Source organism: Hydra vulgaris, chromosome 12 (genome assembly GCF_038396675.1).
Source record: "Hydra vulgaris chromosome 12, alternate assembly HydraT2T_AEP".
In the NCBI taxonomy this organism is placed as follows: domain Eukaryota; kingdom Metazoa; phylum Cnidaria; class Hydrozoa; order Anthoathecata; family Hydridae; genus Hydra; species Hydra vulgaris.
Window position 1 is genome coordinate 84,842,477 of NC_088931.1, and position 15,333 is coordinate 84,857,809.

General features: G+C 27.4%; 1 long non-coding RNA gene across 1 annotated transcript; it reads right to left on the bottom strand.

Moving 5' to 3' along the window:
- Positions 1 to 3,302: 3,302 nt before the first annotated feature.
- LOC136088556 (uncharacterized) lies at positions 3,303 to 4,695 on the bottom strand. Its single transcript, XR_010642262.1, has 3 exons — positions 4,190 to 4,695; positions 3,663 to 4,014; positions 3,303 to 3,524 (listed from the first exon to the last, which is right to left on the bottom strand). It is a non-coding gene; the product is annotated as an uncharacterized LOC136088556 (long non-coding RNA).
- Between the last annotated feature and the right edge of the window lie 10,638 nt (positions 4,696 to 15,333).

Genomic DNA, 15,333 nt, shown 5'->3' on the forward strand with positions numbered 1-15,333 from the left:
AATACAGGTAAACTTTACTTATTTCATTTATATATTGCCGTTTTTTTACGCTGATTTCTTTGAGCAATCCCTGAAGCTAAACTCATCTTAGTTATAAAATATAAGTTATTAGTCTTTAACGTTGACAAGTAGCTTAACAACAATCTTTCAGGTTAATCATTTTACATTAGTTAAACTTTGTCATCAAATCAATTAACTAAAAACGGAAAATAATTTATTCTGAAATTATTTAAGCTCAGGCATATATCATTTATAAATGTTATGATTCTGTTGTTCCAAAATTAAGCTTTTACTTCCTTAAAAGATACATTTGTTGTTCAGGATTTAAATGGTCTCGAAAGGAAAGTTATCTTTTTAGATTACAAACATAAATATGGAGCTCAAAAGAGAAAACTTAAAAATGAGATAATCTCTTGGTAGTCAATCAATAACCAAATTTTTCCGATATGGAAACAATGATTCTACTAATGGTAAAATTGAGGATTGCAAAGAGCTTAACTGTCGCATTAACATCAGAGCTGAAAATCATTTTAAAATAGATTCAATAGGTTAAAAATCAGAAATGCGCATGGATACACTACTTCTGATGAACAAGACACAAGAGATAAGTCTAACTATAGTGTGGCATAAATTAATTAAATGCAGATGATTTTTTTTTTCTTTTTTTTCTTCATATATTTTGCTGTTCATACAAAAATATAAAAAAATTATTCCATAAAAAAAGAAAACATATATATATTAATATAAACAGACAGGGGCTCAAAGAAGATATGGAAGACCAGAGTCACCACAATCTTTTTATAGAGCCCTTAAGTGAGCTTTCATAGAGCCCCTAAGCTTTAACAAATGCGAAGAAAATAAAGTTATTATGATAAAATAAAATAAAAAAAGAATTAAAAAAAACACCGTTAAATTTTTAAAAAAAATGACAAAACTTCGTAAAAAAAATTAAAAAAATAAAGAAAAAAAGACAATAAGAGGAATAAATTCCTTTGAATATATCAAATAATTAGGTTAAAAAATGATAGTGTATATTAAAAAAACAATAGAGTATATGTTAAGTTTCAAAGCTATCATATGATTTCAAAATTTCTTTTTTTATATAAAACCTAAATGAATTTACTGTTTTCACCATATTGATGTGGTTATTTTTAAAACTATTCCATATCTTAGACCCTCGATATGTTATACTAAATTCTTTGTATTTAGTTAGTTTACGAGGTAGTGCGTATGTTAGCCTCTCGTTTGATTTCAGAGAATAGTTGTTGTTTTGATTTATCTTAAATTTTGTTTCAAAGTTTTTCGGTGTGAGATTTTTTAAATGATAATACATAAAGATCATGTGTTGAAATGTATTTATCTCGTATACATTCATTATCTTCATTTCCCTCATTAATGGCTTTGCATGCTCAAATTTGGTTTTCCCGTATATGATTTATAATATAGTTCTGCAAGGATGTTTTTGTACACTAAATATCCTTTTAAGTTTAGAGGGTTGTGTGCTTGCCCACGCAATGTTACCATAATTAATATAGCTTTGAATTAGGCTGAAGTATATTAATTTAAGACTTTGAGTATTAATTAAAGGACTAATTATATACATTATACCAATAGTTTTTTTAATTTTTGATTCAATGTATTTTATGTGGGAAAGCCAAGATAAGTACTTTAAACATTCTTGTTTTTTAATTTGTTTACTATTTATAGAAAGAAATGGTAATTTAAGTGGCAGGTTTTCTGCCTGCGTTTTTTATAAAATAATGTATATTGAGTTTTGTCTACGTTTATTGAGAGATTATTAGCTCTGAACCATTTATTTATTTTTAGCAGCTCAGTATTCATTTCACCATATAGCTGATTAATATCACAATTTAACATAAACAAATTAGCGTCATCAGCATACATAATTGAATTTAAATTTGCAGATACATTACAGAAGTTGTTTATATATTTTTTAAAAAGGAGAGGGCCGAGAATTAAACCCTGTGGTACTCCACATAGAATATATAATGTACCAGAATCCGGATTTATTACATATTATTTTTGGTCAGTAAGGTAGCTTTTTATCCAAGAAAATGTTTTGTTTGTTACACCATAATAATTTATTTTTTCTAAGAGTATAGAGTGGTCTACCGCGTCAAATGCTTTTGACAGATCCATAAAAATTCAATAATGGCATGCTCTATAAATATTCTTTTGAAACCCAAACTGTTTAGAGTAAAAGAGATTGTTTTTTTGTGAAATGGACATAAATTCTGTTATACATAACGCGTTCGAATACTTTGGAAAAAACAGATAATACGGATATAGGTCTATAATTTGAGATATCAGAACTATCATTGCCTATATAGATTAGGTACACTTTAGCTACTTTTAATGTATTAGGAAATACATCTTCATTTATTAAAATTTTCATTATATGAAACAGAGGTTTGATGATATGTTTTTTATTTAAATTTACAATAGGGTAACTTAATCAAACCTTGCCCACATCCACACTAAAACTAAGTTGAAAGGCATTTTATAGACCTACACTGCTTTACAATACATCATTCGATAGCTTAGTCTTTCAGCTTTAAGACTATGCAGACTATTGTAGACTTTTTAAAAGTGTTTGACATTACCATTAAAAATTGTACTGTGTGTCAAAAGCACTGAATCTCGCCCACTTGAACTCGCCATGTTGATTTAAAGTCGCCCACTGTGTGCCTTTTAAAAAGAACTTATACTCGCCTAGGGTGACATTATATACAGGTTGGTGAGATTAAATCTTGTTAGTTAATTTGTATGCACAATTGTACTATTTTAATTAGAAAAGTAAAAAACCATGAGGTTTTTGTGAATGCGAACTTTCACTCCTCCCTAGATTCTGATTTAGATCTGGATGGGACTCGTAGTACAAGGGTTGCGAGTTCAAATCCTGTTCGAAGCAATTATATGTTATCGGTTAGGCTTGAAATGGGGAACCAACTCATTAAATGCTTATGCCCAAGTGGCAGTGCTTTGTGATAAGACCATTAGATCTTATCACAAAATTAATAAGACCATTAGGTCTTAACGCACATAAGACCATTAGAGTATTCTTAAATAAAAATAATAAAAAGTTTATATATATAATACGAAATTGTATGCATTTTTTATGATATGAAAAAGATTTTAAAATATTTAGTACATATTAGTCAGTATGTTCTCGGGACCAACCCATGGTCGCAATAAAGACGATAGCGAATTAAACTTCTTTTTTTTTTTGTTGCTGTAGACTTGTTGGCACGATTTTCTAATTTTCTTTTCTCAGCCAATACTTTTTTTTCTTCTTTTTCTTTGAGTCGCTTAACAGCATTGATAAGTCGCAGTTGTTTTCTTTCGCATTTTTTTCTTTCCTGTTCGATTTTGTCCTGGTGATATTTCAGCTTTGCTTAGTATGCTTCTTAAGAAGTTAAAACGAAGTATTTTAGCTGACCTTGTCTGTTCGCTATGTTTTTCCGTGCGGTGGCCTTAGGATATGCCAATATCATCTCCATCACCTGCACATATATAAAAACACATATTCAATAAAAGTACTAATATTTAAATAATTTTAAAGATTTTAAATTACTTAAATTTATTAAAAGTTGCATTGTTGCTATGAAAATATTGATCACTTTGTGAAATGATTGACTTACCAGGGTAGGATGAGTTTGCAAATGGAAAATCTGAAACTGTAGCAGATTTCAATTATGGTGTTATAAGTGGTTCTAAGATTTCATTTTCTTTTAGCTTAGTAAGAGTGTTACTAAAACTATTCACAATGAAATCAACATTTTTTTCTTCAACTGGATTGACCAAATATGCAAGCTGCTTATCAGGAACAACAATTTCTGTTTCTAAAATAAAAGCGTTTCTTTGTAGCAAACTGTGAATTATCTTCTTCAGCACCATTTTGTAACCGTTCTAGAAGAGTAGTAACCTTTTCAGCGTCCATAAAAGCATCGAAGTCTGAAAAATTATTTTCTTGAACAATTGATGATGGAATTCCTAAGAAAACAATAAATAATACTATTGAAATGCCAGTTAGTAAATTATATACTTCATTCGGAATTTTTATCAATTTGTATATAAAATATGAGCATCAAAGTTGCTAGCTAAAGTTTTAAATAATGATTTTTATTGTATAGTAGTATTAGCAAAAATAAAATAGTCTAATACTAACCGAAGAACAATTGATCTCAGCAACTTCTGTTTCTTTTGTTAATGCTTGATTTTGATCTTCAGATATATTTTTTGACATGTTGTTGAGAACAATACACAGAGGAAGCGAATTGTTTTGAAGGCAATCAAATATACATTAACGTGGATATCATCAACTTTTGTCAAATCAATTATCAAGTAAATTTGGGGTTCAATTTTACGATAATGCTAATGTTGAATTAAGGGTAATTAATTTATAAAATAATTTCCTCAATAGTATATAGAATAAAAATACATATAAAGTATACTTCTTTATTAGCAATCAAAACATTATGTCCTTAATATATATCTTTACAAAATTTTATGATTTTGAATTTCGATTATTTTTAAAAAATGTCATCCCAATTTAATCAAAAAAAAAAAGGAGTCACGGCGAAAGGTTTTTTTTTTAAACTGCTCGTAGCGAAAGAGTTAAATCTCATAAATATGTCTTAATGTAACATGCTGCATCTACTCTGCCCTACCCGGGCGAGGTTGAATGCATTGGGCGATAATATATTTATTTTGTGGGCGAGATTAGGTTAATTTGGGGGTTGAGCAGAAAACAACTTTATGCATATTATACTATTTCAAACGATTGTAAATGTTATTACAGTTAGATAATAATATAATTATAATCTAAAATGCACAATAACTAATTAACTCGGTAGAGCTGCATTAGCTGATTTGAATTCGGCAAATTAAGTAACAAAAAACTAATTTTATAATTAAATTGAATAACAAAATTCAACAAATTTTCCTTAAGTGATAATTCTTTATTCACGGTTACTCTGAGGTTGGTTGTTATGATGCTGATAAAGGTTGACTTGCTGCTCTAAATAAATGTCTTTGTGATGATGTAGCGTGTGTGTTAACGGACATATAAGTAATAAAATATGGTGGTCGAGATTGAGTGATGGGCGAAATAACATTAAATTACCCTATTGGTAATTTAATGTTATTTCTGGATATTCCATCAAAGCCCGGCGATTTGTTTATTTTTAAAGATGAGAAAGCCTCCTCAATTTCTTTTAACGTTAATTCACTGTCACATAATAAATTATTATTGGCAGAATTTAAATGAATTAAATGGTTTTGAATGAATCAATAGGAGGTACAATTTTGTTAAATAGGTTTTGGATGAATCAATGGAAGGTACAATTTTGTTAAATAGGTTTTAAATGAATCAATGGGAGGTTTTGAATGAATCAATGGGAGGTACAATTTTGTTAAATAGGTTTTGAATGAATCAATGGGAGGTTTTGAATGAATCAATGGGAGGTACAATTTTGTTAGCTAAAATTAGACAAACTTTAATAAAGTAATTGTTAAACTCTTTTGAGATTTGTGTTGGGCAGTGAATATTATTATCATTAATAGTAATATTGAGAGGAAGTAATGAACTACTTTTATTACGACCCATTAGGTTATTAATCAGACTTCATGTTTTTTTATATCAAATTTACATTCAGTAATTTTTTTACTGTAAAATTGTTTTTTTTTATTTTTAAGTAAGTTTTGATAAAAATATTTATAGTTTTTATATTTGTTTTCGTTTTTAATATTTCTGTTTTTGAGAAATTTGTTGTAGAGTTTTTGTTTTTTTCTTGAACATTTTACTTGAGTTTTGTTCATCCAAAAATTAGTTAGTGTTTTTGTTTTTATTATTTCATAAGGAAACGTTTCATTATATATATTTAAAAATTTATAGAAAAAGGCATTGTATGATTCGTTAGTATTTTTACATAAATAGACTTCTTTTACATAATTATAATTCTGATTCTAATGTAATCAAAAACACTGAGATAATTCTTGATGACCCTGGTACATGGCCCAAATTGATTTCAGATGGACAGCGCCAATGTGTAGTAACATCTTACAGCTTAGGGGAAGTTAGGTAGATGTATAAAAAATTACCTAAATTTTTATTAATTTTTCGAAAATAATAATTCGAAGAAAAAATATTTTGCTGGAAAAAAAAAAAATTTTCCCGCAAAAAAGAAGGGCCCGCAGATATATATATGTGTATATATATATATATATATATATATATATATATATATATATATATATATATATATATATATATATATATATATATTGTTAATTAATTAGTCAGGTACTCAAAGAAGGTATGGATGATGCGTTTATCATCACAACCTTTTCATCAAAGGATCCAAAATCGAAAAAAAACAGAGTCAAGCAAAATCGAGAAAAAACTCCGTCGGAGTCGAGAAAAAATCGGAGTTTCGATAATACTTTGTTATAAATTAAAAAATTAAACTATCTAGCTGATAATTAAACATTGTTCTTGTATTTATTTTTTTTAATTTTATATATTTCGATTTATAATTCATAATAAATTTTTTAAAAAATTTATATTTTTAAATTTCTTAGTACTTAAATTTTTTTTTTATCACAATCTTTTAACGAACAAGTTTTATCTAATAAATGGCTTTCTAACCGGCATCGGTTAGGAAGAAGGTGTGAACTTTCAGTTAAATGCCCTTCCGCGATGCTCTGTAATAAAGACTTCTTGGGTACGTATAGTAAAAACTAAAAAAAATTTAAAAAAAGTATTTATTCTGAAGATCTTTTAAAATAATATTTTAAAATTATGAAAACATTTATCATTTCATTAGAAAGCAAACTACAAAATTAGACAAATCTGGAAGACGAGGAGAAAACTCTTTCTGCTTCCGAGGAAGTTGCTTGAATTCTGTGGATGGCTAGTTCAAATTTCATAACTGCTTCTGATTTTACACCAGTTACTTCATATTCTTTTGGTGAAAATCTTGACTTTTTTTGGCTTTTTAGCTGTTGATTGATTTTGATATAGAACTTCTTGAATTTCCACAAAAAAAGATGTCGATTATGGTGGTTCTTCTTGTTTGCTTTTAGCGCGATCATCTTATTTCGGTTGGAGACTATTTTCTTTTGTTGCAAATAGTTGATCGAATAATTTTGCAGCATAAACTTGAATATTTTTAGAAACGTAAAAAAGTGTGTGGTTTTATTTAAAAAAAAATCGGGATTGCGCAAATAATGACTCAATGATAACAACATAATGTTTTTACGATTTTCGTAAAAACATTAAAAATAATTAAAGGTTGTAGAAACTGACATCAGTTCTAATTTTGCAAAAGCGTTAATCTCCAGATACGAAAATCATTAAACATTTGGCTTTAGCATGAAACATCTTAATTTTTCTGAAATTGCTGACGCTGACTTGAGCAAACTATGCCCATAATTTTCAAAACGCATTCTTAGTGTTTCGGATTGAGTTATGGATCTAATCGAATATCCATCAAGATCTGTCAACATGGCAAGAAGATAGTTTAACGACATCTTAGTCAAAACTGGTCTGGAACTGGATGGCTTTTAAATCTATTATCTCGCAACTTTTGACGTGACCAATTAGGCCGTTTGTGCTGCTTCCTGGACAAGCGATTCTTTTATGGCATTTTTTGCAATCTCCGTATTTCTTATCATTTACCATAACTTTATCAAAGTAATTCCACGCTTCCGAAACCATTTTTCTCTATAAAAGAAAAATTATCAATTTGACGCAGATATTTGTTTCATAATTTTGTTTCATTATTTACACAATATTTGTTTCATTATTTTGGACACAGATATTTGTTTCATATTTTGTTCAATGTGACACAGATATTTGTTTTTAATTTCATCTTAATTATGATAAGTTATCACATTTTAAGTTATTAATTAAGTATTTATTCTAATAGGTAAGTATAATTAAGCATTTATTATTATTATTTGATATCACTGATAACATTTTATTACACAATTTCGCCACAAAGCAAAGTGGGCCGAATATTAGACTTATGGTGGACAAAATTGTTTTGATCATACAATATACGACATTATTGTAAACTAGTAAATCAAAAAAAAATTCTTTTTTCAAATCCATGCTTTATGCAAGCAGAATTCTATTGGGCCTAGAAATTCTTTTTTTGTTATCTTTTGTAGAAGGAAAAATTACTGTTTTTTTTTTTTTTAAATTTAAAAATTACTGTTTTTACTAAATTTTTGTTTTTTAACTTAATAACTTAAGACTTATTAACTTAATAACTTAAAACAATAGGTTTTTAACTTAATAACTTAAGACTTATTACTTAATAACTTAAAACAATAGGTTTTGAATCGCTGTGCTTTAATGTCTTCAAAACTGCAAATATTTTGCAAATCAATGATTTTTGTGACGTAATACGCAATTCATATCAAATACATAAAATGTATGGAAAAATACAAATTAAATTTTTGTTAACTTAATTAACTTTTTTTGGTCAAATTTTTCCATTTCCTTGTATTGTCATCGAAAATGATTAAGTGTGCAAAATTTGAGCAAAATTGGTTGAGAAAAAAGCTTTCAAAAATTGATTTCAAATTTTGTGGCACACAAACATATATATATATATATATATATATATATATATATATATATATATATATATATATATATATATATATATATATATATATATATATATATGTATATATATATATATATATATATATATATATATATATATATATATATATATATATATATATATATATATATATATATATATATATATATATATATATATATATATATATATATATATATATATATATATATATATATATATATATATATATATATAGAAAGTAACCTTATATAAAGCATGGAAAAAAAAAGTGTCATATGTTTAAACTTACCACGTTATTTTAAGACCAGTTTTTGTATATATTATAAATAATGATCTTGGCTAAATATTTTTTTTATAAAGGTAAACTAATAAATAATTAAAATACATTAACTAATATCAAACACGCATAATATTTTAAAAGTTACTGTTTACAATATCTTTGCTTAAAAATTGAAAAATTCTTGCTTTTTTGACAAAAAAAGATATTTTATTAAGCATTACATTTTGTTATACCGCAATTGATTTTTGTGGATTTAAAAAATGCTATTATTAAAAAGATACTATTATACTTAAAAGAGTTTTTGAAATAGTACAGTGGAAAAATACGAATATGTTTTATTATATGGTTTTGAATAGAATAAGCTTTTTTTTGAGGTTTTTTCCACCACCACCACCGCCTGTCCCACTGCGCATTACTAATTGCTTTGAGATGTAAATTAGTGTTGATATTGAACAAAGAGAACACTTATATTTTGAAAACAACAAGAACTATTGTAAAAGCAGCGTAGAATTAAAATAAGAATTTAATTATTTTACGAGTAAAAATTGATATTTTCTAAAAACCTCGTCGAAGTTTCTCGATTTTTCTCGAACTCCGAAACTCCGAAAAACCCGACGAGACGGAGTTTCGAATGGATCCATTGCTTTTCATAGAGCCCTTTTAGTCACTCATTAAAAAAACACTTTGATTTTCGAAGTAAAATAAAAACTCAATAAAACAAAGCTCTTTTTTTTTTAAGTGTAAAATATTGAATAAAAGTAATAAAATATTAGTGAAAATTTAGTGTAAAATATTAAACAAAAAATATTAAAACAAATAAACAGAAAAAAAAGAGGAAGAAAAAAAATTCAAAAATCTGAAAACAAATACTGTAAATATAATGTATATGTCAGGAATTAAGAAGATGTATTTTAGTTTGTCGTTTAAACGATATAAGACAATGATATCAGGTCTTTAATATTTTTATTATGGAAATAGTTCCATATTTATGGTCCACGGTTTGTAATAAAAAAAACTTGATTGCTGTGATTTAATTTTCCTTAAGTGATAGTTGTATCTGGTATTTGAACGCAGATTATATTTTTCAGAAAATGATATCAATAAAATATCTGAAAAAACACTTGGCAATAGATTGTTTTTATACTTATACATAGAAATTAATATCTGTAATGTGTTAAGTTTATGTTTAGTGTAATGTGTTAGAACCATCATGCTTTTCATGACTGGGGCCGGGTTTACTAACCTATTTAAATAGTTAATTGAATAATTAATAATTAAACATGAACTGTAGGACTAGGAATATGTTGACTTTGAACACATTTAATGCATTGAGTTTACGTAAAAGTGACTCACAAGGCAAAGTTTTTGTTGCTCCAAATACGATTCTACATTAAAGTGTCCCAAATAATTATAAAAATTTGAAAATCAAGAGACTACACCCTCCAAACTATGTGATTTGGTCTATAAAGATAGAATATATAAAAAATTTTGATCCAAAGTTTGCAACTTTGTTAGATGTGTAATTATAAATTCAGAGAGATTTATATTTTTTTACGGTTTTACGCGCATATTACTGAGACAATTTTCCTTCAATAAATATAAAAAACCCCAACTTACAAGTTTATTTTGCAGAATTAAATAATGAAATAAACAACCTTCACAGTGAGAAAAAATGAACTACAAAGTTAAAAATCTTTTTTTATTAAATTAAACGCATTGGAAAACAGTTACAAAGTATATGCTTTTTTGAGTTGATCTTTTGGCATTTTGGCTTATAGTTTTTTTCTATGATCTTTTGCAACAAGCATTATATTTTAGCTTTGATCACCATTTGTAGATGCCTTTACAAAGTCCTGTATAAGCTTGATGTTCCTTTCTGCGCAATCGTTAGTAATAAAGAGATATTTTACAAATAAACAGAACTTGCGAAAACTTTCAGTATTATCCCAAGATTTTACTCCACCGTAAACCCATTGTTCAACTTCGCTTTTTGAAATTCCAATAATTTTAAATAGATACTAAGACTCTGGACCACCCAGAAGAGATAATGTTGCTTCGGAATCAAGAACTGGAATAATTTGAGGATACCCAATATGAAATGCAGGCATAGGAAATTTAAGTAGGTTATTAATTATTTATATTTTTTCATTGTCTTCAATGTCGCGATCTCCAATTGCTAAGACAACAAGCTGAGGAGTTAAGTACCAAGAGTGTCGTTTTATACTCTTTGTTAAAGACTGTCCTAATTGGTCATCGTATTGTTCTTGTATTTTAAGACTTGCCCTGAAAGCATTAAGGTCATTCTTGGATGCCTTTGAAGACTAAGAGCTTTTTAAAAACCATGGCGCATAAAGAATGGTGGTAAAGAAACTTCCCTTCTGTACCTCATTTTCTTCCTTTTCTGTCATTATTTTAACAACATTTTTTGTCATTTCCAATATAAGGAGGTAAATTTCATCTGCCATAAAACGTGCCTCATGACAAGCGCCAGGTTGATGGAATTTAAAATTAGTTAAATTTCCAACAAGATAAAAAACAACAAGCTGGCAAAGGTTTCTATAATCACTTCTTGCAAAAGTACTTTTGAGCAGAGCTTTTGAACAGAAAGTAAGGGCATCTTTTGCAAGATTGTACAACACTGAATCAACTTCTAGGTTATCCCAACTCATTTTTACAATATTATTTAGAGAGTTCACTTCTGTACAAACCTCATTCCACTTTTTTTTAAATTTTAAATATAATGCTCTATGGGGACCTTTTGTCTTTCCTGTGAGTTCTTCCATGAAGTGAGATATATGCCGCTCATATATGTGATGCCTGCATAACAACCATATTAAAGGGAGATTAAGTTTTACGCTCAGCAATTGAATTGCTTTAGCATATTTCCCCGTGTTACTACTGGTTGTATCGCAGCAGCAAGCAAACATTTGATTAACACACTCGTAATATTCTAATAATTTTATTAGTTCAATAGTTTGGCATGCTTCAGTACTATTTTTTAATTGGACATTCCCAAGCAGTATATCGTCGCAATCTGGAGCGTCTGGAGAGCTAACGTTCACAGCCAATCTGTCATAAGCAACAGATATTTGAAGTTCTCTGAAGTTCAGTGTTAAAATATAGAACTAGTCTTCTACCTTTTAGTAAATCAATTGTTTGTTTTCTTAGAAGGTCCTCTGTTGACTGAATTATCTGAAACCGTTTTCTGTGAACAGAAAATCAATTGGTGTTGCTTCAATAAAATCATCAAGGGTAAGCTCTATGATTATTTTAGCCATTTTCTTTAATCTAAAAGTGTTTAATAAATGAATTTTTCATTTAAATTTGTTGTTGAGTTAATATGCCTCTATTAATAATAAAGTTGTTCTGGAAATAAAATAAAAACTTGATTATAAATAAAAATTATTTTTAATAACATACTAGTTCACAATTACCTTTTTTTTTCTTCATAAGTTTTTCGTCAAGTTCATCATCTGTTGAAAAGTCAAATTTGCAGTCAGTTTCAAATCCAATTTTCTCTACATATTGTTTTACTACTATCCTGGTGATGACCTGGTGATGACCTGGTGATGACCTGGTGATGACCTGGTGATGACCTGGTGATGACCTGGTGATGACCTGGTGATGACCTGGTTTACTTGAACTCTATGAATCTCTTTTTGTTTTTATTTTTATATAGTTAGAAATTTGAGTCTCCTCTTTTCAGTTCTAGCTCTGTAAGCTGTATCATATTTTTCCTCAATGAACATTTTCCTTTCATTTATTTGGTCTTTAAAGAATTATTGATCATTTTCAACTACATCTAGATAATTATTAGCTGTTTTGAATGAACTGCTGTATGTTTGATAAATATTCTTTAAACCATAGTAAACTATTGTTGTTTTTTTTCATCATGTTCAAGTTTTTTTTAAAAGAATGACATGATTGACTGTTTCAAAGGCTTTAGACAAACCAATAAAGACTCTAATGTAAAACAGTAATCCTTAAAGGCATTGATTACAGAAGTTACTAACTCGGTCAAAGCGTGATCATCTGAATGGTGTTTTTAAAAGCCAAATTGCTCGGTGTACAACATGTTATTTAGACAATAAGGCAATAGACAAGATTAGTGCAATTTTTAATTTTTCTTGAATATAAATGAAAATATAACAATGAACTAAATTTAAATTATATTACCCTTATTGCTTTCTTATGGTAAAAATGTTAAAATGTTCTTTCAAGTGTGGTGCGTCAAAACGCAAATAAAAAGTGGAGAAGAAGAAGAGGCGTTTCTTAAAACACATAGAGATGCTTTATTAAATTTTGTTATTTATGAACTAGAGGCGGATCGAGACCATCTAGTAAAGAAGAGGGGCGATTTTTTGGTTTAATGATTTTTGAGCAAGCCAGCCAATAAATAATAAAAACTTTTTAGCTAATTTTCTGATAATATTAGTTTTATACTGCCTATGTAACAATGAAAATACGTCATCTATTGGTATCCCAATAGTCTGATTTAAAATTTGCACCGCACAATTTTATTAAAATTTCATATCACTTTTAAACAGTCTTCCAAAACTAACTTTTGTTTTCATACAAAATATTGTGTAAAATTTATAATTTTACAAATTTTTTTTTCTGAACTATCTAAATGGGGGCAATCGCCCCGATCGCACTCCTCAATAAATCTGCTTTTGTCGTGAGCTGATAATTCCAGATAGTCGCGGCGCACTAAACATTACATTTCTACTTAAAAATGAAAAAGATAATTAATCCAAGAACTTCAGACAATTTTTACGCAGGATGTCATATATTCATTTTTGTACAAATTAAAAATTAAAAATTAAAATTTTTTAAAATCCGGAATTTTTTTCTACTTTTCCGGATTAATTTAGTTTACTGATAATTGGGAGTTGATAACCGGAAGTTTTCTTTATTGAATATCAAACCATGTTTATTTATTACATCATTTCTGTCTGTTTATTATTTGTACATTTGTAATTGTTTTATTTTTTGTGAAAAGGAATTGCAGTTTATATTAACAGCAAAATAAAAAAAACTGAAAAAAATTTGTTCTTCATTACAATAAATAACAAAGGCTTTAGGAAAATAATCTGAGTCGGTTCTTTAAACAGTTCACATCCGTAAAAATGAATTTTAGTATCATACTACAGAGGTACCCATAATTATTTTCAACTTATAAAAAGTCGATTTGTATTAAATTTTGTATTAATTAAAAAACTGGCAACCTCTGTAATATCATGGTTCAAAACATCAACTTTGCGGACTAAATTTAACATAAAATAAACTATTATGCAAAACTTTTTTTTAGCTTTTTTAATTAATTTAATCATTAAAATGAAAATATTTAAGTACAAAAAAATATATAAGTATAAGAAAGTATATAAGTATAAGTGCAGAAGTTTGATTATTATGACATGCAATTTAAAAACAAATGATTTTTAACCCTAAAATTTCCTCCCTTAAGAGAAAAAAAATTTAAAAACTTGTAATCATCATTACAACTTAAAATTATCTTTAAACTACTAACTTAGTTCCGTAAAAATGCTAAAAACTTAGTTTCGTAAAAATGTATTTAAAGAGTTCAAATTGGAAAATCTTTAAAGAATATAAGTAAATTACCGCTTTTTTTTTTTTTTTTTTTTTTTGTTCTTTTATCTTTACAATGTTGTGATTCTATCTATATAACTGATACAAATTTACAATTTTTATAAAATATATGATGGTAAGAGAAAAAATAAGATCTCACAACTTTATAGAATACAAAAAATATAACTGCAGGGTATCATTATTATTAAAAGAACGCGGGAAACTTGCAGAAGACCAGATGGTCTTGTCATCAAGAAACCGCTTGTACTAGTAATATTTTTTGTACTTTTGTTTTTACATGTTTCTAGTTTCACAAAATATAATGGTAGTTCATTTTATATTGGATTCACATATAATAAAATGTAAGATAAAAAATAATTGATAAATGCTAGATTTTGCACACATAAATATATGATTAGGCATAAATAAAATTATTTTTGATTTATATATTTTTTATATTAATATTTGTTATTGAAGTTTTTTGGGATTTTCGTTTCAACGTTAATTTTGGCTCTAGTTTCAGTATTAGTTTAGTGTAAGTTCATATAATTGTTTATATTTAAAACGAATTTTTTTAGTAAGATTTTCAAACAATTTAGGTTATCTAATTTTGTAATTATGGCATTTCTGGATATCAGTTTATTATAGAGATAGGGACCGCGATATGAAATTGTGAAACGCGATAGTTTTTGTAGTTTCCTACTTCTCGAGTGTCATATCTATTTCTATTGCTTTTAAAGAAATCATTTGAGAAATGTGATGGGACAAGCCCGAGTTTATATTTCAGCATAAACAATAAGTTTTGATAAATGTTTATTCTAT